The sequence below is a fragment of the Lepidothrix coronata genome, unplaced genomic scaffold, assembly GCF_001604755.1.
Source record: "Lepidothrix coronata isolate B3197 unplaced genomic scaffold, Lepidothrix_coronata-1.0 Scaffold135, whole genome shotgun sequence".
NCBI lineage: Eukaryota > Metazoa > Chordata > Aves > Passeriformes > Pipridae > Lepidothrix > Lepidothrix coronata.
In genome coordinates, this window is record NW_016690315.1 from 224409 (window position 1) to 243495 (window position 19087).

The window sequence follows — 19087 nt, forward strand, 5'->3', positions numbered from 1 at the left end:
TTTTTTAAAAAAAAAAAAAAAAAAAAAAAAAAAAAAAAAAAAAAAAAAAAAAAAAAAAAAAGAACAAAAAATCCAGGTGACTCTGTCACTCTAGAAAATATATAATTCTATTTTATACATCTCTCGCTACTAGTTAAACATGTAATCTGCTTTACCAACTGCAATTTTTTTAGCACTCTACGAGGACATGTGAGTGGATCTAGCAGCAGATAGAAGATGGTGTACTGAATATTTCAGCACCAAAATCCATGATACAAACCTCAAATACTAAAATGTCATCAAGAAAGTGAATGTTAGGGCTCTTTTAGTGAGAGCCTATTTCAGGCCATTCACTGGTAATGCACACTAAGAGGATTAGTGGGTAGTTTTACATAATGTATAACTTAATCCCTCAATCTTCCTAGAGTACCTGTAAAGCAATAGACCTTAACAGCTATGGGCTCTTCCAAGAGACAGTAGACCGTGAGAGTTGTGTGGAACAAACCGAAGGCTGGGACTGTGGTTTAGCAGCAGCGAGTTTAACAACGTCCCCAAAGAGCCCATATCTAAGGGGCCTATTGAAAACATCACTTCTGAGAGAAAAAAGAAAAAAAAAACAACTTAAAAAGATTACATTACTGAGTCTTTTTGGAGCTGTGAGTTCTAAATCAATAATTCTGTCAGCATCTGTGATGTGGAGTAATACAGATAAAGCAGAATCTCTTTCCTCCTCCGCCCCCTCCACCCTTAAGAGCGACAGGCTCATTACTGTAAGGTTTTATCATGTGGTTGAACCCCAGTGGGGATATGTAAGCCAATTCTGTAGGTTTTGCTGAGAGTATTCTGACTATACATTGCCTGTGAAAACCTGGTATCAGGAAGCTGACTGGTGTGTTGGGTGGTCTCATGAATATATGGACTGTTGCTTTGTGGTGCAAGTTGAATGTATTACAGCCAGATTCCTTTTTTAGCTCATCCGGAAAGTAAGAGTACTTGAAAAGTTTTCAGCACTTGGCATAAGGTTTGCTTCAGTGACAGTATGTGGAGGGGAAGGGATATTGCAGGAGCCATGAGGCTTGCTTGGACCACTGGGAGCACTGTGGCTTGGGAAGCTGCCTGTGGTACTTGCACGGTCATTAGCACGTCTGTGTTCACAAACCCAGGGTATGCTTCATTGCATGAAACATCTCTTTAGCATCCAGTCCCAGTGACCCCCAAATACCCTGTGCGAAACCCACAAATGCCACTGAGTGAATGTTAATTTTCAAGCAAAGAGATAATTCTGAAGCATTCTTCCTAGCAGAAAAGAAGATAACCAGATATTTTGCCCTGAAGCAAAACGCTACATGCTCACTAGCAAAAAAAGTCAGCAGCGCAGCTGGCAACATTTACTTCCCCCTGGATACGTCCCTTCTCTGACCAGAAGAAAGGAAGCTGTGTCCAGGAATGCACAGGATCTTTGTTTAAATAAACAACAGTTGCTACGGTAGCAGCTGGGAAGCTGTAACAACTTCAGCCTTGGCAGAACCCAGGTGGACACCTTGAAGACAGCCAAATAAATGTAAGACTAGGAAAAAGATCTGTTTCCCCTGTTTTTAGAGTCAGGCTTGGGGCTATGTTTTCCAGCCAAAAATCATTCATTAAATATACTTCACTCTAGATTTTCTGTGATTATCACAATTTCATTTAAAGAATAGTCACCCTATCTCATGCCTGTTCAACAAGCAGCTGCAGTGGCTTTTAAACTTCTGAGGGCATTAGCAAATTAGTTGAGAGTTACAGAGGAATTGCAATTCCTCTGCAGCAATCTACTGACTTGTGGAACACTTGGAAATGGCATATGTGTGAAGGAGGTTACTTTTACACTGCAGAGAGAAATACATGGCAAACACTGATTTTATACCTCTGCTATCCCTCATGCTCTGACTTGCAAACACCAGACACAAAGGTGGTTACCATAAACCTCTTAACATCTAATTGCTGTGCATAGACAGGAGTGTCTTTAAAGAGATGTCCAAAGACAAGCTTGTCGTTTCAGAGGCCTCTCCTTAAATTTCAGCATGTGTGGCCTTCAGAGATCTCCAAGAAAGGTGATAAAACCAGGGATAAAATTACTCCTATATCTCCAAACCTGTCAGAAAAAAGGATGTGGAGGCAGTCCTATGACTGCAGAACAGGCTTGGGTGTCCAAGAAGGCAGGGTGAGAAGTCAGGCAGTCCACCCCCTTGCCCCAAGGCAGAGTCAACAGCATTTAAATAATTTCTGAAGGATGTTAGTCCAGCTCCTTCCTAAAAAATCTTTTTAAGGGCATATTCCTTTCCTAGCAGTTCCCCCCAGTGCCATGATACCCTCTCCAGTAACTAGTAACTCCTGCTAGCTGCCCTGAACTGGGTCAGAGAAGAGGAGCCATGCCCCTCTCTCCACAGGGACAGGACAGACAGGAGACTGAAACATCCTCAAAAGAGAGAAAACCCAGATCAGAGCCAAAACCAACTTACATATATTTTTCACTGTGTTTCACCTCAGGCTGCCATTTCATTCCCCCCCTCCAGGGCTGGCAAGGTAAAGCCATGAAAGTATCCAAGGTGCACTCATCCTGGGTCGGTGAGGTTTCTGCCTGAATCCTGACGTGTCTGAGGGATGCACCAAATATTCCTTCTCTACAGGTAGCTTGAATACCTCAACATGAACCAGAAACAGCGTGTTCTCAAGGTTTCAGACTATGCTAAGCCACTTTGGCCTTTATCCTCTTTGACTTTTTCCCCTGGAGCAACTATCTTCACCAAAATCAGTTGGTCCTCCCTGCGCCGATTGATCATGCTGTGCTCTGTTCTCGGTCCAAAGCACTCCCAGTGGCTAACTGTGCATAAGCGTTTGCCTTTACTGGTGAACCTCCATTTTGGAAGACTACCTAGGCTTAAGCAGATTTTTGTCATACTCTTAAGTGGCTTTTTAGCCCAGGTATCACTGTGGTTTTGTTTGCAGTATAGATTACCCAATTTTTTTATAAATTCAGTGAGTAGAACAGGGTATTGTACACTGTCAGGCACTGATTAAAATCTAACAGTGAAAGTTTTAGCTAAGGCTGACAAGACTATCTAGGACTGTGGCCCACTGAGCACATGTATCTTCTACAAACATAAAATTCCATACAGTAAGGTATGATGTACAATTTATTTTTAATTACAGGGTAAGCATGGGGAAAAAGAGCCAACCAACATGCAAATGGCCCTCAAGATCAGTCCAGTTTTCTTGTAACATAATTTCTAATGTTGTCTTACTAGAAGTCCACTTTCAATTTACAAGTATTCTAACGGGAGGAAAAAAAAGAAGAGACAAAATTTGGTAGAGCTGGAATAACTATACTATAAAAATTAATTGATGAAGGCAGAATTTGCTGCCCAAAGCAGAAATATGAAAGTGTTCTAGTTAGATTAAAATTAGAGTTTGGAAGGTTGAGAAAAACCTGTCTGTCAAAGAGGCTCTTTTCCAAAGACAAGCAAATACACTTATCATGGTCAACTGTGTGAACCTGGAGGGAAAACAGTATCAAAGTGGCTTGAGGTTATGTTGAGCCACGAGAGGATTTGCATCTGCTCTCAAAAGCTTTCTGAGCCAGCACTGAATACAGGTAAAACATGTACTGTAAATTGAAAGGTGTACTTTTAAATGCTTTTCTCTAGGCTGACTATCCTCCTGTGAGCCATGAAATCCCCCTTCAGCCAACACCTTCTTTATTTTTATTCAAAGGGAAAACAAAACAAAGCGATGGCATGACTGGGCAGAGATCAGGGGAATCAGAAGGAAGACTGTGACTTCTCTGAAAAACTGAGAGCCAGCAAAGCAAGTAGGTTTTGTGATAGAAGAACCAGTTACTTCAAAACTTAGCAAAATGGTGGTTTTTCCTATTTGTTTACTTCGGAAGCAGGTAGCATGTTAAGGGAGATGCAGGGAAGGAAAGCTGAGTTAATAGGAGTTAGCTGCGGATTTGCTGTGGGCCCCAGTGGCACCTCTGACATGGCTGGGAACTGGCAACTGGATGGGAGTGCAGGAGGGGCTGGAACAACACTGCTGTGTGGGCACTGGGGATGCCAGACCAGGGGCTGTGGTGGTGCCATTGCCCTTGTCTCCATCCCACGGCCGTGCCTGGTGTTTCCCGGAGATGCACAGCCTGCAGAGTGCACTAGCTCCCATGTGGGCATGGCTCACTCCTCCCATGCCTCATGTTGGGACAGCACTGCTGGGTTTTGATGAACCAGGACTTGCATGGTAAGGCACGAGCCCTCTGGGAACACTTTCTGGAAGATCTTGGTTGGAAAGAATTACCCCAGAGCCTTTTTCTCCTCTGCCTTTGCACATGTTAAAACGCAGATCCATACAAGTCAAATTGTACAATTAGCTATGTAGGGACAAAGTATTTCTTCAATGGCTTTTTCCTTACATTTATCACTAAAAGTACTTGTCATTTATTTTCTTATAAATATTGTGAAATAAGTAAGCCTTCCTGGGGTACACACAGGTCTGATGAGAAGGAGGCAGGGAGGGGAGAGAGCCTCTTCCCCTCCCCAAAGGTAGGAAGCATCTTCCACCCATGGCCAGGCACTACACCATTGTGGCAGGGCACCCCTAGTGACCCCAACACAGTGCAGGGGTGGGGGCAACTTTATCCCTCCTCCCCAGTCTTATTAGAGAACAGGGAGGAGCTTTAGCTCTAAATTGTGATGGGGATGGTCCCCCAGGGAGCCCTTGTGAAACCCATCCACTGCCAGGAAAGTGCAATGGTGAATTTCTTGGTTGGTTGTTTTGGGTTTTTTTTTTGAGAAAGGTGTGGCAGAAGTATCCCAAGAGGGGATTTGAACACATATTCCTGTCCATGGTGCATGGGTTGGAGCAGAATGAGTGCCCTGACAGGCCACCGTTTGCCCTGTGGTTGTCCTGGCACAGCTTCCTACTTGGAGAGAGGGCACCTCAGCATCATGAGCGTCTGCCTGGGGCAGCCGCTTCTCAGGCACAAATTGTTCTGATGGTGTTGGCGTTCTGCAAGTCATTACCTTTTTTTAATTTTGGAAAAAGGAAAAAAAATAGATCAGTATAAACAATTCTAGGTTATTTAAGCTCCAAGAAGTCTTAACCTGCGCGTCAAATAAATGGCTTGCAAGATGTCAAGGGGTTTCTTTTGGGCTTTTTTTAACCAATTTTTACTATTTTTGTATTAATTTAGGGGGAAAATTGTATGATGAATCTCAATGTATAGCATAAGCCTGAAATAAAATGGCTGTCTCTCTCTTTGCTTCCTGTGCTCCCAAACTGTTACAGAAATCCCTTGCCATCACCAGCGTAACAAACTGATTTTCCTGGCCTAACCCAAATAATCAGAATATGCGTCCTCTCCAACTCCCCTCAGAGAGGGATGGTAGAGTAGTTCAGGGGCACCTGCTGCAGCATAGAACCAGCAACACCCAAAAGATAATGGGCACACTGCTTCTCCAGTAGCCACTCTTGTTCCAGGGTGCACACTGCTTGGTAGCAAGCACGGGGAAAGTGCATTCCCTATCTATTAATTTCCATGTTTCTGGGACCTAAGTCCTTTTTTGGGGGGTTCCTAGACAATCCAGCATCAAAACCCCAATCTGAGCAGGCAAAGCAGCAGCTAAGGTAAAAATCTCCAACTGATTTGATCAAAAACTTAGAGTTATCTCCTCAGACAACAACTAGACCTACTGAAATCTGGTAGGTACGTAGATCTGAAGTATTACTGTTGAACAGAAATACTATTATTAAAAATGTTCTTATCAAGACCTTAGCATTCACAAACTTAGGAAGCCCCATCATCACTGAGAGACTCACCTCTCCCACCAGCAGAACCACGGCTGCTGGCCCAGGATCTTCTGATGACTATGTTCCACCATCTTCCCATACCCAGAGAGATCACCCATTTACAGTTTTTCCCTAATGTTTTGGAGAAGGGGAGCAGCACCCCTATAGGCCCACCTGGACCAACTGCTTTGATGCAGAACCAAACCAATGCACCAAGGGACACGGGTGACCATCACAGATGCTCTGTCACATCTGGCTGTAGCAATGAGATGTTACTTACTTTATTGTAAAAAGCAGGTGAGCCAGATCCAAGCCCAAGTCACTGAAAACAATAGCAGGCCTGAGAGCGGGTGGGTTTGGGCTGCCAAGGGCTTTTGACCACTTTATTTTAAGGGGAAGTTTGGGTCTGCAATTTAGAGGTGACTCCTGTCACCTGTTACAGCTCCTGGCCTTGTCCCTTTCAGTTGTTCTTTCTCACATTGCCTTAAATTCAGAATCCACAAGCACTGTTGACAAAAATTCTGTCTGAAATTGAAACTCAAATTATATCAATTTTTCTTATTGCTAATGTAATGTAAGAGAGGCTACGTCTAAGCATGGCACAGGAACCCAAAGAGCAAAACTGCTGTACCAGGCTGGTGTGCCTCGTTGGTGTTAGCAAGAGCTCCTTCATGCAATTCTCCATAGATCTAATTTACAAAATTCAGGCTTTCCAAATGTGTAATCAGCACTTTTTATTCTGAAAATTCATCTGTATGTATACCTTCAAAATAGAGGCATGTTAAATCTGATTTTTAGGTTATCAGGGAATACAGTTCAGCCCAACAAACATTCGTGAGCAGCATCTCTGAATTCCACATGCAATTCTTACACTGCTACATACAAATCAGAATATTTTCATCCTAAAATACCACATTTCCTTATTTGTATAGCTAATTTGCACGCAGAAACTAGGCAGAATTGCAGACCCAAAACTGTGCTAATGTTTACATTCATCCTGTAAATATCACTTAAATATGTGAAGATTAATGGTAATACCGTTGAGAAGAACAGGATTTTTTTTTTTCTGACTTCAGTTTACTGGCAGAGAATAACTGAAATGTATGCCGAGCACCTAGCTAAAAAGAACCAGGGACTAAGAAATCTAACAGTCCATCAGCAGAAAAAAAAAGTCCACTTGAAAATTTATACATATGAGAAATCTAAGAACAACGTTCAAGGCTTTAGCTGGGTGTCCAGACTATGTAGAATAGCGTATGTTAGAAATGAATGTAGAATATTCCATTCTGATTCTTTCTGACCACATTCAATCCTCTGAAATATGCTCTGTTCTGTGAGGAGGCATACTTTTGAGCAAGACTGACATTTATCTTTCTAGAAATTACTGAGTTGCACAGGTGAAGTTTGCTGGAAACAAAATTTTAAATGTATACAAACAAACTGATGCCAGAAAACACAAGTTGTAAAAAACATGCCTTCACATACTGATTATATTTCATAATAAGCAATCTGTTCTTTGATGCTACAAGTGAAAAATGATCTTATATTTGTCAGCTATAATCAGAGAAATGAGATGCCCCACTAATGTATATATAGTGCATACACCCCCATACCAATTATGTATTTCTTATACGCCCAACTCAAGTTGGCTCTGTATAAAGAGGAGGAAAAGCCAACCTAGAAACATACTTGAAAGCTGGTAGGAAGAATAGTTTAGCTGTCCTGAAATTAGTAATGAATCAGCAGGGGAGGAGCAACAGAGAAGTTGGTAAGGGGTTTAGGAACAAAGAAGCTTCCTGCAGAAATGCTGTTGAGAAAGGAGACTACTCAGGTTTTATTGTGTCAGGAGGATGGGAAAGATCATGTAAAAAACTTCTGTGTTGCAAAGGGAAGGAAGGTCTAAGGCAAAATGAAGAGTGAGAGAAATTATATAAGTGTTTGTAAGATTGGCAGCTGTAAGGTATATTAAGGCTGTCTAATAAAAGACAGTGTCTGTCCATATAAGGAAAATAAAAATTCACAGCTGCCTAATTATGTGATTTCAAATGTAGATTGAGTACTTCATTGCTTTGGAATAAAAGGAGGATATCATCTGTAATCTAATCTGGAGCCCAGAGCTGGAGACTTTAACATGATATATAAACAATATCATACAGAAAAAGAGATCGGTCAGATGGATTCTGGCTCATAACTTACTGAGAAATGGCAAATTGAGCCTCACTCTTCATTTTACTGCAACTATTACTTAGAAAAGAGCAGCTGACTTTACTGGTTCTGAAATAACCATACCTTCCTGATAAAATACTCATGTGTTGGAAGGATTTCTTTTCTTTTCTTTTGAAAATGCAATCAATTTTCTTTCTGGACAAAGTGAGCCCTCAGGCAGATTACCTGCAGCGAGAAGTGGGAAATGCCAGCTCTCTTAAGGTGATTCCTGAGTCAAGAACATCCCTCTTCAATTGAATTTCTCTCTTTTCTTTCCTCTCAGCATGCTATTGCAAGCTGTTCCAGACTTGTATATTGACAGTTTTACCAATTGGTATATCATACCCCTCTTTGCAAGAGAAGTGGAATTCTACCAAGCCTCTCCTGGTGTTGGCTCCAGGGGCAGTGGCCACGTTATAATTTTTGAATTATTCCTGCTCATTAGCCCCTCTCATGAGAGCCATTTCTTTCAGTTTCTTGGATCTTACTGGAAGAGTGGCTACAACTTTTACAGGAATGCCAACAGCATTTTGCTGATCTGACATGCCTCTGATATATCTGAGTGACATAACTTTATTAGATGTAGCAGGAAGAAGCATTCAAAGCTCAGTGTCAGGACATCATATTCTATTTAATATCACCATCTCTGTAGATGTTATACACAGCAGATTTATAATATGGAAATTGCAGAAAAGGGGAGAGTAAAGAGAAAGAAAGAGAATACCATTTAAGCTGCTCATTCAGCACTTTCCAAACCTCTCCATCAAAGGAAGAGTTCCTGCCTCACAGTCAGTGGTGACACCAAGCCTGAAGAATCTAATTTGCAGGAAAAGGTTAAAAGAATTTGACTTAGAAAGGGGAAATGTGGAGCTGAGAGATGTGACTTCAGAATTATAGAAAGGATTGCTAACTTTAGTGAGTTGGTTTTTTTGTGGGTTTTTTTGCCCAGCATGTGCTTCAAAAGCCAAAATCTCAGAATACAAAATGTTTGAAGTGAGAAGCAAATAATAAATTCATGGAGAACATTTCACAGGTAGAAATGACAAATACATATTGAAAACTGTAAAGTCAAGGCAGACAAAAAATCAACTCAGATGAGAAATGCCTAAGTTTATTGTAGAGAACTCCATAAAAACCTACACAGAAAAGCTCCCAAATGTACTGACAACCCTAGAGAGCTCTTCAGGTGGTCTGTTCCAGCACCAGGCCAGAAATAAGGTAAGAGTTTTAAATTATTGACAGCTACAACCAACAGAGCTTTAAACTGTGGAACCTGGGTGAGGGAGAAATGGAAAAAAAATGATGGGAAAAATACTTTAATGACATACTTACTCTTTGTGTGCATCAACACCTCTCCACCAGCTTCTTGGGAGTTATAGCTAATAAAACTTGTTTAAAGCATGGACCAGCACATTCCACATTCCAGGCAACTGTTTTCCTCTTCCCCTTGAAGGCAAAGGCTGAGTTTCATTTTGTCAGTCTGCTTTCAAGGCAGATCATCCCTCTGACACTGCCTGACTGACAAAGGACCTGATACACAGAGGTGAGCACAGACCAGCACAGGAAACAGCCCATACATGAGCCGTGCCAGGGCAAAGCTTTATTACTCCTTCATCAGAGAGCTGTGCAAAAGAGGGCATTCAAATTTTTGATGCACTTTAAAAACTTTTAGGAAAAATTTGCCTCTGTGGTACACTGTGGATGCATTAAGATGTAGATGTGCTATGGATGCTATCCAGGCATGCTTATGCTTTTCCAAAGCTAGGTAGCCCTCAGCCTTTGGCTTCGTGCCACGCAGTTCCTCTGAGATTCATATTGTAAGTTTTATTGAGATACTTGTTTGGTGAAAGAGATTTTGTTTAGATCAAACTGATCTTAAATATGAGCTCTTTTATTCACCCCAGAAGGCCTCCACACCTGACATCTCTATCCTCTGTTAGTACACTTGGAAATGAAGATGGCAACAGTGGAGAGAATTGGAAAGCAAGTAAAAGTCCCATTATTTCAGTTAAGTGGCAGCTAATTGTTTGAGGCTCAATTACCAGTGATTTTGTGAGCTTCATTTTTTCCACTACAAAATTTTGAAAAGGTGCTCAATATTCCACTCCTAAGCCAGGAATAACTATGGGTTTTCAGTATACTGCAAGCAGAGTATAGCAGCTGGATTGAAATCATGTTGCCCAGTGGAAATAAAGCATTGGGAAGGGGAAAAGAGGTGGATGGAGTTGGTCATTTGAAATTTTCAGCAGAAAAGATAGGGTTTTCTTTTTAAAAAAAAAAAAATCACATTTTTACCTTTGTTCTGATAGGAAAGTCTTATTGAGTCTGATAAACTTGAAGCATATAAAATCATTTACAAAAACTGCATGAGGGGAGAGGTGGAAAGTGAGCTGAGAAAAGATATATCTCTTCTGACTTTCTTCTATAATGTCTGCTTTATCACAGATCCAGGGAGCAGCAGTATGGCCACTATCAGAGCAGTAGGGTAACTGTGTTTGGATAAAATTGTGTTATGGAAAAATAAAGTGATAAATAGTTAGCTGGTAAGACATGTACCCACCAGGCTTCTTTCAAAATGCTGATGAAGGGAAGGAAGGTATTGAGCTCCAATTCCAGTGACTGGAGAAGATAGGGCTTCCCAGCAAGGCAGTAGCAAATACAAACAATAGCAAACATTGCACTTGTATAGAAACACAGTTTTGAATGCAGAATTGGCTGATCCAGGGAAAATAAAGTCAGGAAAGATTGTGAAAGTCCAAAACCTCTCTACATTTTTTAACTTCTTGTTGTGGCTTATGTGTAATGTCACCAGATCCCTGGTGCTCACACACCATTCAAATCTGTAATTGTTTTAGACATAGTTCCCATTAATATAAATTCAACCAGTGAGCAAATATAAACCATACTCAGGTGGCCATTCATAGATCTCAAGTAGTCAAGGGTCATCCTTTACAGCTACCCCATTCCTAAAATACATATAAAATATATGTATTTCACAGAATAATGAGAAAAATCTATACAAAATTCTGATCTACCTGAAAACGATGTGCTTTAAACAGGTCAAACAGAATTGAAAAATTGTTTCCGGCAAATAAGCTCTAAATGTGAAGGGAAAGTAGTTCTATTCAAGCTTTTTGAAGAGAGTGAATGAGAGAATGAATGTGAAAAAGCACATGGAGTGCAATTTAAAGAAGCAAGCAAGCGAATCATGACCAGAGAATGTCTATAAAACCTTGGCAGTTGACCTTCACTGGGTGAGGATGGTAAGTGGGTCTGGAGAATCAGCATTTCATCAAGTGTTGAGTATATTTTTACCCTTTTCAAAATATGAACCAGCTCATCAGGTAAAAACCGATCATGCAAGGTTTGTCCGTTTGCCTGCTCTCAGTGAGCATGAAAAAAAAATCGTTTTAAATGAACCTGTAGTCTCTGCTGACTTTTGTTAATTCCAATATATTTCTGTTAACTGCTAAGGGGAAGAAAATCAGAAATAAAAATGCTCCAAACCTTTATTACTTTTTCTTTTCTCAAGAATCCTGCACCTCTCATTACCTTCTTCTTTTGCTATGCCAGGTTTCTCTTATGAAATTCCCCAATTTTGGCCAATTGACTCAAGGCTCCCCTAATACACTCTTACAATTGTAAGCACTCAGGGGTTCCACTAAAAGGGTGGCTGGATGCAGCTTCAGGACTAATTGTATCCTATGAGTTACAGAATTATGCACCAACAGCTAAAAGGACACAATTACAAGGTGAACTATTGTGACACACACTGTGTAATGTCATACAATCAAATGCAATGTTTAGTAAACATGAACCTCTTTGCCATTTTGTATTTATTTATACAAGTTTAAAATAAAAAAAAAAAATAAAAATAAAGCACACATTTAAAAATATCCCTTTCTCCTTTGTGTCTCTGCAGCATTATGCAACTTGCCGAGGAGGCCGACGGGTAGGCAATGACTCGGTCAGTGCCTGGGGAACGAGCAATGACTAGCGAGGAATATGCAATTCTTGTTTGATTGAATTACACCTGCAAAAAGAGAGATACAACCTTCCAGAGAGTGTGGGAGAGAAAAGGAACAGCTTACTGGGGATTTGCTAGGAGCTGCCTAGGTGGGAACACCAAATTTCTGCAGAAGTAGGAGCCTTAACTAGGTCACCGCCTAAAGGACTGCGTTTTTCCAGCAATGTGCCAGTAATGAAACACCAGAGGGTTTCTAATGTCTGGGATCTCCCCTCGGCCATAAAGCCGAGGAAGGGGGAAACAGGTCTTCCACTTATGGTTGGGGAATGGATAAATCTCTGGCATGTCCTCAAAGCAGGGAGATGATGAACAGCTCTGCAGAGAGTCGGGCTCCTTCCAGTTTGCCCAAGGAATCGTGAGTTATTCCACCAAGTCTCCATAACATGCAAAAGCTCTACTTTGCAGACCTCCAGCAGGACTGTCCCCTCTCCTCTAGGAGTGACAATGCACATTTCTGGACATTTTGGTCTTTCTTGAGAGAAAGATTTTCCTGGCACCCTGCCCTCCTGCAATGCCACCCCCTTCTCTTCTCCTTGCTTGTTCTCATCCTCGTTTATCTCACACATACGCACATAAAAGATTCCAATGCAAAAGGGTGATCTCAGTCCATTCCTCTACAGCCTAAGACAACACAACTTCCATTGGCAAAGGAAAGCAAACCATAATTCTGGCAAAATGATAATTTTTCTCCTTTCCTCAATACACCACAGGAAACAGAGAAAGATGATCTAATGACTTATGTCCAAAATACTGCTGAGGGAGCAAAAGCCAAGCATGCTACTAATTTTTACAAAAGATGTACTGTGAGTTTAATGAAAGTACAATGGGTGGAGAGGCCATATCATTAGTTTTTCCAATGGTTACAGAATCACAGTGTTTTTTGTGGTGGCAGTTTTGGTCTGTGCTTTGAATACAAAGCAATTACAGTGTCAAATGGCACTATTTTGCAAAAGAGAAGTGACTATGAAATTTAATTGTGTTCAAATCCCAGAGCAATTGTGGTACAATAGGAATTATCATGTCAAATTTCAACTCCATCTCTACATCTGCACTGTAGGTGTGTGTACGCTCACATTTTGTGCACTCATTGGTACCCTTAGCAGACATATCCCACGTGGACTGTTCAGGGCCAGCTCTATTCAATGCTTTCACTACTGCCAGCATGGATAGTGGACGGGAGAGTATATTAATAAAGCATTGTCTGTCTAAGTTTGGAAGGACTGCAGAATTTTGAAGCCTGACAACAGAGTCAAAACGTACTCAGACCCTTGAAAGAATGATGTGAAATCAACTGTAAGAAATTCAAAAAAGACAAGTCCACAAGGGAAAGAGAAATCAGTGGTGCAAACATAAAATATGGAAAAACTGATTAAACAGCACTTTTGCAGAAGAGTATCAGAGGTTGCACTTGGTCACTCCTTCACAGTGAATAAAAAGAATGGCAAAGCTACAAAGCCAACACATCTAATCCTTACCCAGCTTATTAAAAGAATCACATACAGAAGACATGGAAGACATTTTTTTTTCTGTTCTCCTTGGAGGTGATAAATCTTCAACTGAATGCTGTGGGCATGACCCTTGGAAAGAGTACGGAATTGAATGAGAATGAGGAGTCAGGAAAATGCACTTTCTGCAGGAAAGCCTACTTAGTTTAGGAGAGATGAATTTGAGAAGAACCACAGTAACACTTTTTCTGTACGAAAACGATATATAAGAAGAACAGGTATAAAATGTTTCTTTTGTCCCCTGAAGGTGGGACAAGACACAATCATCTTAATTTACAGCAAATATAATTCAATTTGAATATCCTAATTCCAAGAATAGGCATGCACTGGGAATATGCTACCTGGGCTGGCTGTGGAATCATCTTTATCAGGGTTTAAAGAAAAGGTTACACAAAAAATTGCTTGAAACAACCTAGATACTGATTCAGCCCTTTTTCTACAAGAATCTAATGTTTTCCAACTTGAGTATGATATAGCAGTTTAAGTTGCCACAAGCTATGTCCTTTTAAATTGGCTCAGATTGTATATTCAGAAACAGAGGCATCTGAATTTCTTGTTGTGTTATTTAATGTAAAAGCTGGATTCTTGGCCTGTAGAGGCTGGGATGTGTTCAAAAAAACCGGGAGATTTATGTATCTGTTGCTAATACTTTTAAGTATGGTAATTCAAAAATTTGTAGCAATTGAGCCACAAGTAAGTGGAGAAAATGTGATGTCTTCTACTGTTTTCTGATGCACTTTAATATATAGCTGTGAAATTCAAGCTCTTTGGCTCACAGAAAATCTCTACAATAAAACATTCAATAAGGAAGGTCCATGAAGTACAGAATAACAGCAGAAGAAAGAGACAAATTAAGTTGCTGGATAGACAATTATTGGAAGCTTAGGAGACAAGAAATGCCAGATTAAATACTTTCTCCATTTCTTTCTTGCAAATCAGTCTTTCGGTGTTCAATGAGTTCCTATCGGCCTATGCAAATAATTCACAATGAATAATTTATCTGATATTTTTTCTGTTTGTGGGATATCTAAAAGTAAAATGGTTTCCTCTCACATATTCATTATTCAAAATTATATTAGCACAGCCTTAGGTGAGTGTGTTTTTGCTGCAGTTGCTTTGCTCCACAATTCAGTTTTCATATCCCTACATGCAGCAAGTGTCCCACTGAATTCCTTTTATCCTTGGGGCAAAGATTCCTTCAAGCTGAATTAAGGTCCCACTTTCAACAAGCTCAGCAGGATCTCTCTCTCCACTGTTGCCATGGAAGGGGCTAACCTCCTGATTTGAGCATCTGAATCCGATATGGGCATCTGGATTAGGCTGGCCAGTGGGAATTACCACCAGAGCTTAACTAAGGACCCTCTCGAGTTCCCACTTTCCAAATTAACTGGCTGAAGTGAAGCAAGATCAACCAGGGAAACAGAAGAAGCACTCCTCCAGGCATCCCATTTCTGCCACTGATGTCCTCTTTATCTTCCATTGACTGAGCTGTTCTTAGTCAACATTGTCATAGAATCATGACAATGTTGACTAAGATGATTTCCAACCTAAATGATTCCATTTAGGTTGGAAAATACCTTTAAGACCATTAAATCCAACTGTGTATTATGTAAATGCTTACACTTGGCTTGTACACAAGTGGTAGGAAAAGGATTATGACCTTAGTTTCAAATCTTGTTTTAATAGTTCCTACCTGAAGGACATTACCACCATACTGGAAGTCTCCCCCATTTCAGGTACAGTATATGGATCAACAGGAGGAACCCTCCTTCTGCTCCTTGAAGCCAAGAATTAAATGCTTGTGTGGAGAACTTTCAATTCACCTCTGTCCTGAAGTTTAGGAATGCCAGACAGACCAGCTAATACAACAGGCATTGTTTCTGTCATGTAACACACTGAGAATGCCAAATGATGACAGAGAACTGGCAAGGTCCTTCAGCAAGCAAATTTGGAATCGGAGGGAAAGCTTGAACAGGACTACAATTGTTTTTCCAGTCAAATCTTTTGATAATCACATTATACAGAGTCAATGGAGACAATTAAGGGGTTCAGTAATGGAACACGATGGAATATTTGTGTTGCTATCAGCACTTGATAGCAAGACACACTGTATTAGATGTTTAGTGTGTCCAGCTCCATCAAATGTCTTTTTTAACATTTTCAGAAAGCAGAATGTAATATCCACCACAGCATTTACCTTTGCAGAATCATCTACCTCAGACTTCCTCTTTCACCGTTTCAAACTGCTAGAAAGAGTCATTCAAAGTTATCAAGAATATTTTTATTCACAAATGGAAAGGCTCATTTTCTTTACTGCTATAAAAAGCCAGCTTAAACTGCTGACTGCTTTTGGCTGGCCTATTAATGTAAAAGTGAGGGAGCTTGCATGGGGGAGATAAAAAGGGGCAAATGAAAGAACAGAAAGTATGCAGGGAGAGAAAAGAGATTAACATAAGACAGGAAGAGTCAAAGAAATAAGTGGAATGGGGGGAAAAAAGTAGAAAAATAAGGCAAAATAGAGTGATGCCCTCAAAAGAAAGGAAGAAACAGTGAAAAAAAACAAGAGTATTGGGAAAAGGCAAGGATGATACCAGATCTTAAAATAATTCTGAGAAAATAGATAGTGATGTCAAAATCCCAGTAATTGAATTTTTGCCTTGAAAAGCCAGTGACAGCTTTGCTTAAATGTTTAGCCACATAGAATCAAACTCCACTTCTCTGACAGCATGTAACTCTCAATGAAGTCAACAAGAATCAATAGCAACAGCAGCATTCAAATCCATCCTGTTTTTATCGCAGAAAAGGTAAAAACAATACTCTTTCCACACCTGCACCATTTTTCCATTATTTTGTAGCCTCTAACACACTTTCTAATATATGTCTGTCCCAAAACCACTGTTGTTAGCCTTCCTCTATTGATGGCATCCAGCTAAAGAGAAGCCAGAGAGAAAGAGCTCACATATTGAGAGCTCACTGTTCTTAATAAATAATCATTAAAGGATAGATTTGCAGCACCACAGCATTGTCCAACACTCAGTCTGTATGTCTTGAGTCAGCTGCTCTGTACTGTCTCCCTATTCTTGCATAATTGAATACTACATCTTACCTTTCTTTTTTTATTGTGCAAGGACTGCTCTTATCTGAAAAATATTGTAAACTCATTCAAATTTCATGAATCCACATCAGGCCTAATGCAAACTAGTGGTACAGGAAAACCAAATAAATGAGTAAAACGACACATCTCCACTACCCATCAATAGGGTTTTTCTGATGTTCCTTTTAATTGCAGCCCAGGCCTGCCTAACCTTTCCCACCTCCTTTGCAAAGGATGCTAAAAAATTTATGAGCAGCCAAAACTTACTGTCATTTCATTATCTCAGACTTACAACACATCGCATAAAGTGAGCACTCAAATGCTTGAAATCATCACAGTGAGACCACATTTCTTGGACCAATGATGTTTCCATCCGTTCACCCAATGGCTCTGATGAGACAACCTGCAAACAGGGGCCAGACAAGGAAGTAATAATTCACATAAGAGTTAGAGAAATGCTTCAAAAGTGGCACCAGTTCAAAGATTTTTTTGGCAGTTTAGACAAAACCTGAATATCATCATCACAAGAGCAAATGAGTGAGTAGGTCTCCTTTCAGACAGTGGTGAAACTCAGGTGATCGTGGTGGTGGTGGAGGGCTATGGGTAAGCCAATGATGTCTGTGGCAATCTGGACAGGGCGGCAGATGGTCAGAGGGTTTCTGGAGTTTGTGGGGGTGCCTGTTTCCTACCTTTCCATTGACCTCACAGGTGCAGATGCACAATCTCCAGCTTATTTTATCTCTCTAGTGGGGCTCTGGTCTATAACAGGGACACGGCACAGCACCAGCCCCCCAGCCCTGCTCCCTCAGGGACCCCAATCCATGCCTTCCAGTGGAGGTGATCAGGCTGCCAGGTTGTCCTTGCACTGTCCCACTGCAATGGCACAACTACCAGAGGGGGGCCCCACTCCTTCCCAGATATGTGGTTTCCACCGCATCAGCTCAGGTGCTGCACACCGAGGAGGGGCAGGCAGGGGCACTGCAGGCTGCCCAGTGGCCCTGCCTGTCTGGTGGCACACAGGGAGGTCAGCACATTGTCCCCGTGCATTAGAAACACTAATGTTGGAAAGCACATCCTAATATGTAGTGGACTTGGGTCTTCAGGACAATCTTGTCTGTGCAAAAGCCTAATGATTCTTCATTTTTACATCAGTGTAGATACCAGAGCCATGATAATCTCTAGGGAGCCTTCAGGCTTGCAGGCTTCTCTATATGTCTCATTTGGGATGGGAAGACAGATAATATACAATCATGTTGATTAGCTAGAAGGAGTGACTTATATTTTCATGCACTGTGTGCTTTGTACACCTAAACAACAGAACAAATTCAGATCAATTCCTGAGTGGCATATATAGTCAAAAATATCTATATCTAGGCCCTAAAACAGGGAAAGGATTTGTCTCCCTTTTAGAAGTCAAAGTGTCCAAGCACATAATATTGAAAGAAACAAAACTTACTTTTTCCCTCTGGAAGTCTTTTAACAAAAGAATGTGTCACAATGATGTACAGCAGGTAGAAAACGAATTTGATAAAATAAAAATATTTAATAAGTATTATTTTTAAGGACACTGTCCCATAATATTTTTGGTTATGATGCAAAAGCATATCTTTGATTTGCATGATATGAGCCTTTCCAGAAATACTCTATTAGTTGTAAAATGTCACACTGTAAAGCAGAATCATCCATCGGAATGCAGAACAAGCAGGTTTCTTAGAGACAGACAGAGTTCACCAAATCTAAGAGGTCAGGTGAAAAGAAAAAGGGAAAATTTCAGCGTTTTTCAGTCACCAGGGTTGTGAGAAAAAAACCTTTCTGAATTCTTCCCATTTATGTGCCCATGATGTACCTGCACAGCCCAAGGTTTCTTGTACACAGAAAGCAGGATGCATTAATCATGAGGAACAGAGGGCCTGGAGCTGCACGGTGCCACTCCACTTGAAAAGCCCCTAAAATATGCTTGTGCCAGATCTGCCTGGGCTGAAAATTGTGTACTGTTCACAATGGTGTATCTGAAAAGAGTAAAATTAGAGGTATGCTCTCAGAAAATTTGCTGCATATCTACTCCCAATTTCTTTCCATTTCTGCCCTACCATAGGGTTGTAAATTCCATCTCTGTCTTAAGCATGCTCCTTCTGTATCTTTTATCAGAGCTACAGAGGTCCTGCCTGCCTTTCTCATGCAAGCTCACCTCAAGGAAATCACTGAAGTAAATAAGGCGAGCAAGATTTTCCCATTACCTCGTGGAGAATTCATCTGCTGAGGCTTCATTTTCTGTAATGCATGGCTTTTGTTCCTGGCCTCCTCCACACAGTTACGCATCTAGGCACAATGATAACCTGACTTTCTCTCCATGTACACCTGCCAGATTGTGGTGGGTATCAGCTCTGACAGTGAGCACTGAGCAATACAGCCTGCTTGTTGTAACACTGGAGCAAGAACAGCCTCGGCCACGTTCCCAAG

General features: G+C 40.8%; 1 protein-coding gene across 1 annotated transcript in view; it reads left to right on the top strand.

Moving 5' to 3' along the window:
• PTCHD1 (patched domain containing 1) overlaps positions 1-596 on the top strand; it is a 35033-nt gene extending 34437 nt beyond the window's left edge. The window contains exon 3 of the mRNA XM_017827157.1: positions 1-596. This exon is cut by the window's left edge and continues 2381 nt beyond it. The gene's annotated coding sequence lies outside the window, so the exon portion shown is untranslated.
• The last annotated feature ends 18491 nt before the right edge of the window (positions 597-19087 follow it).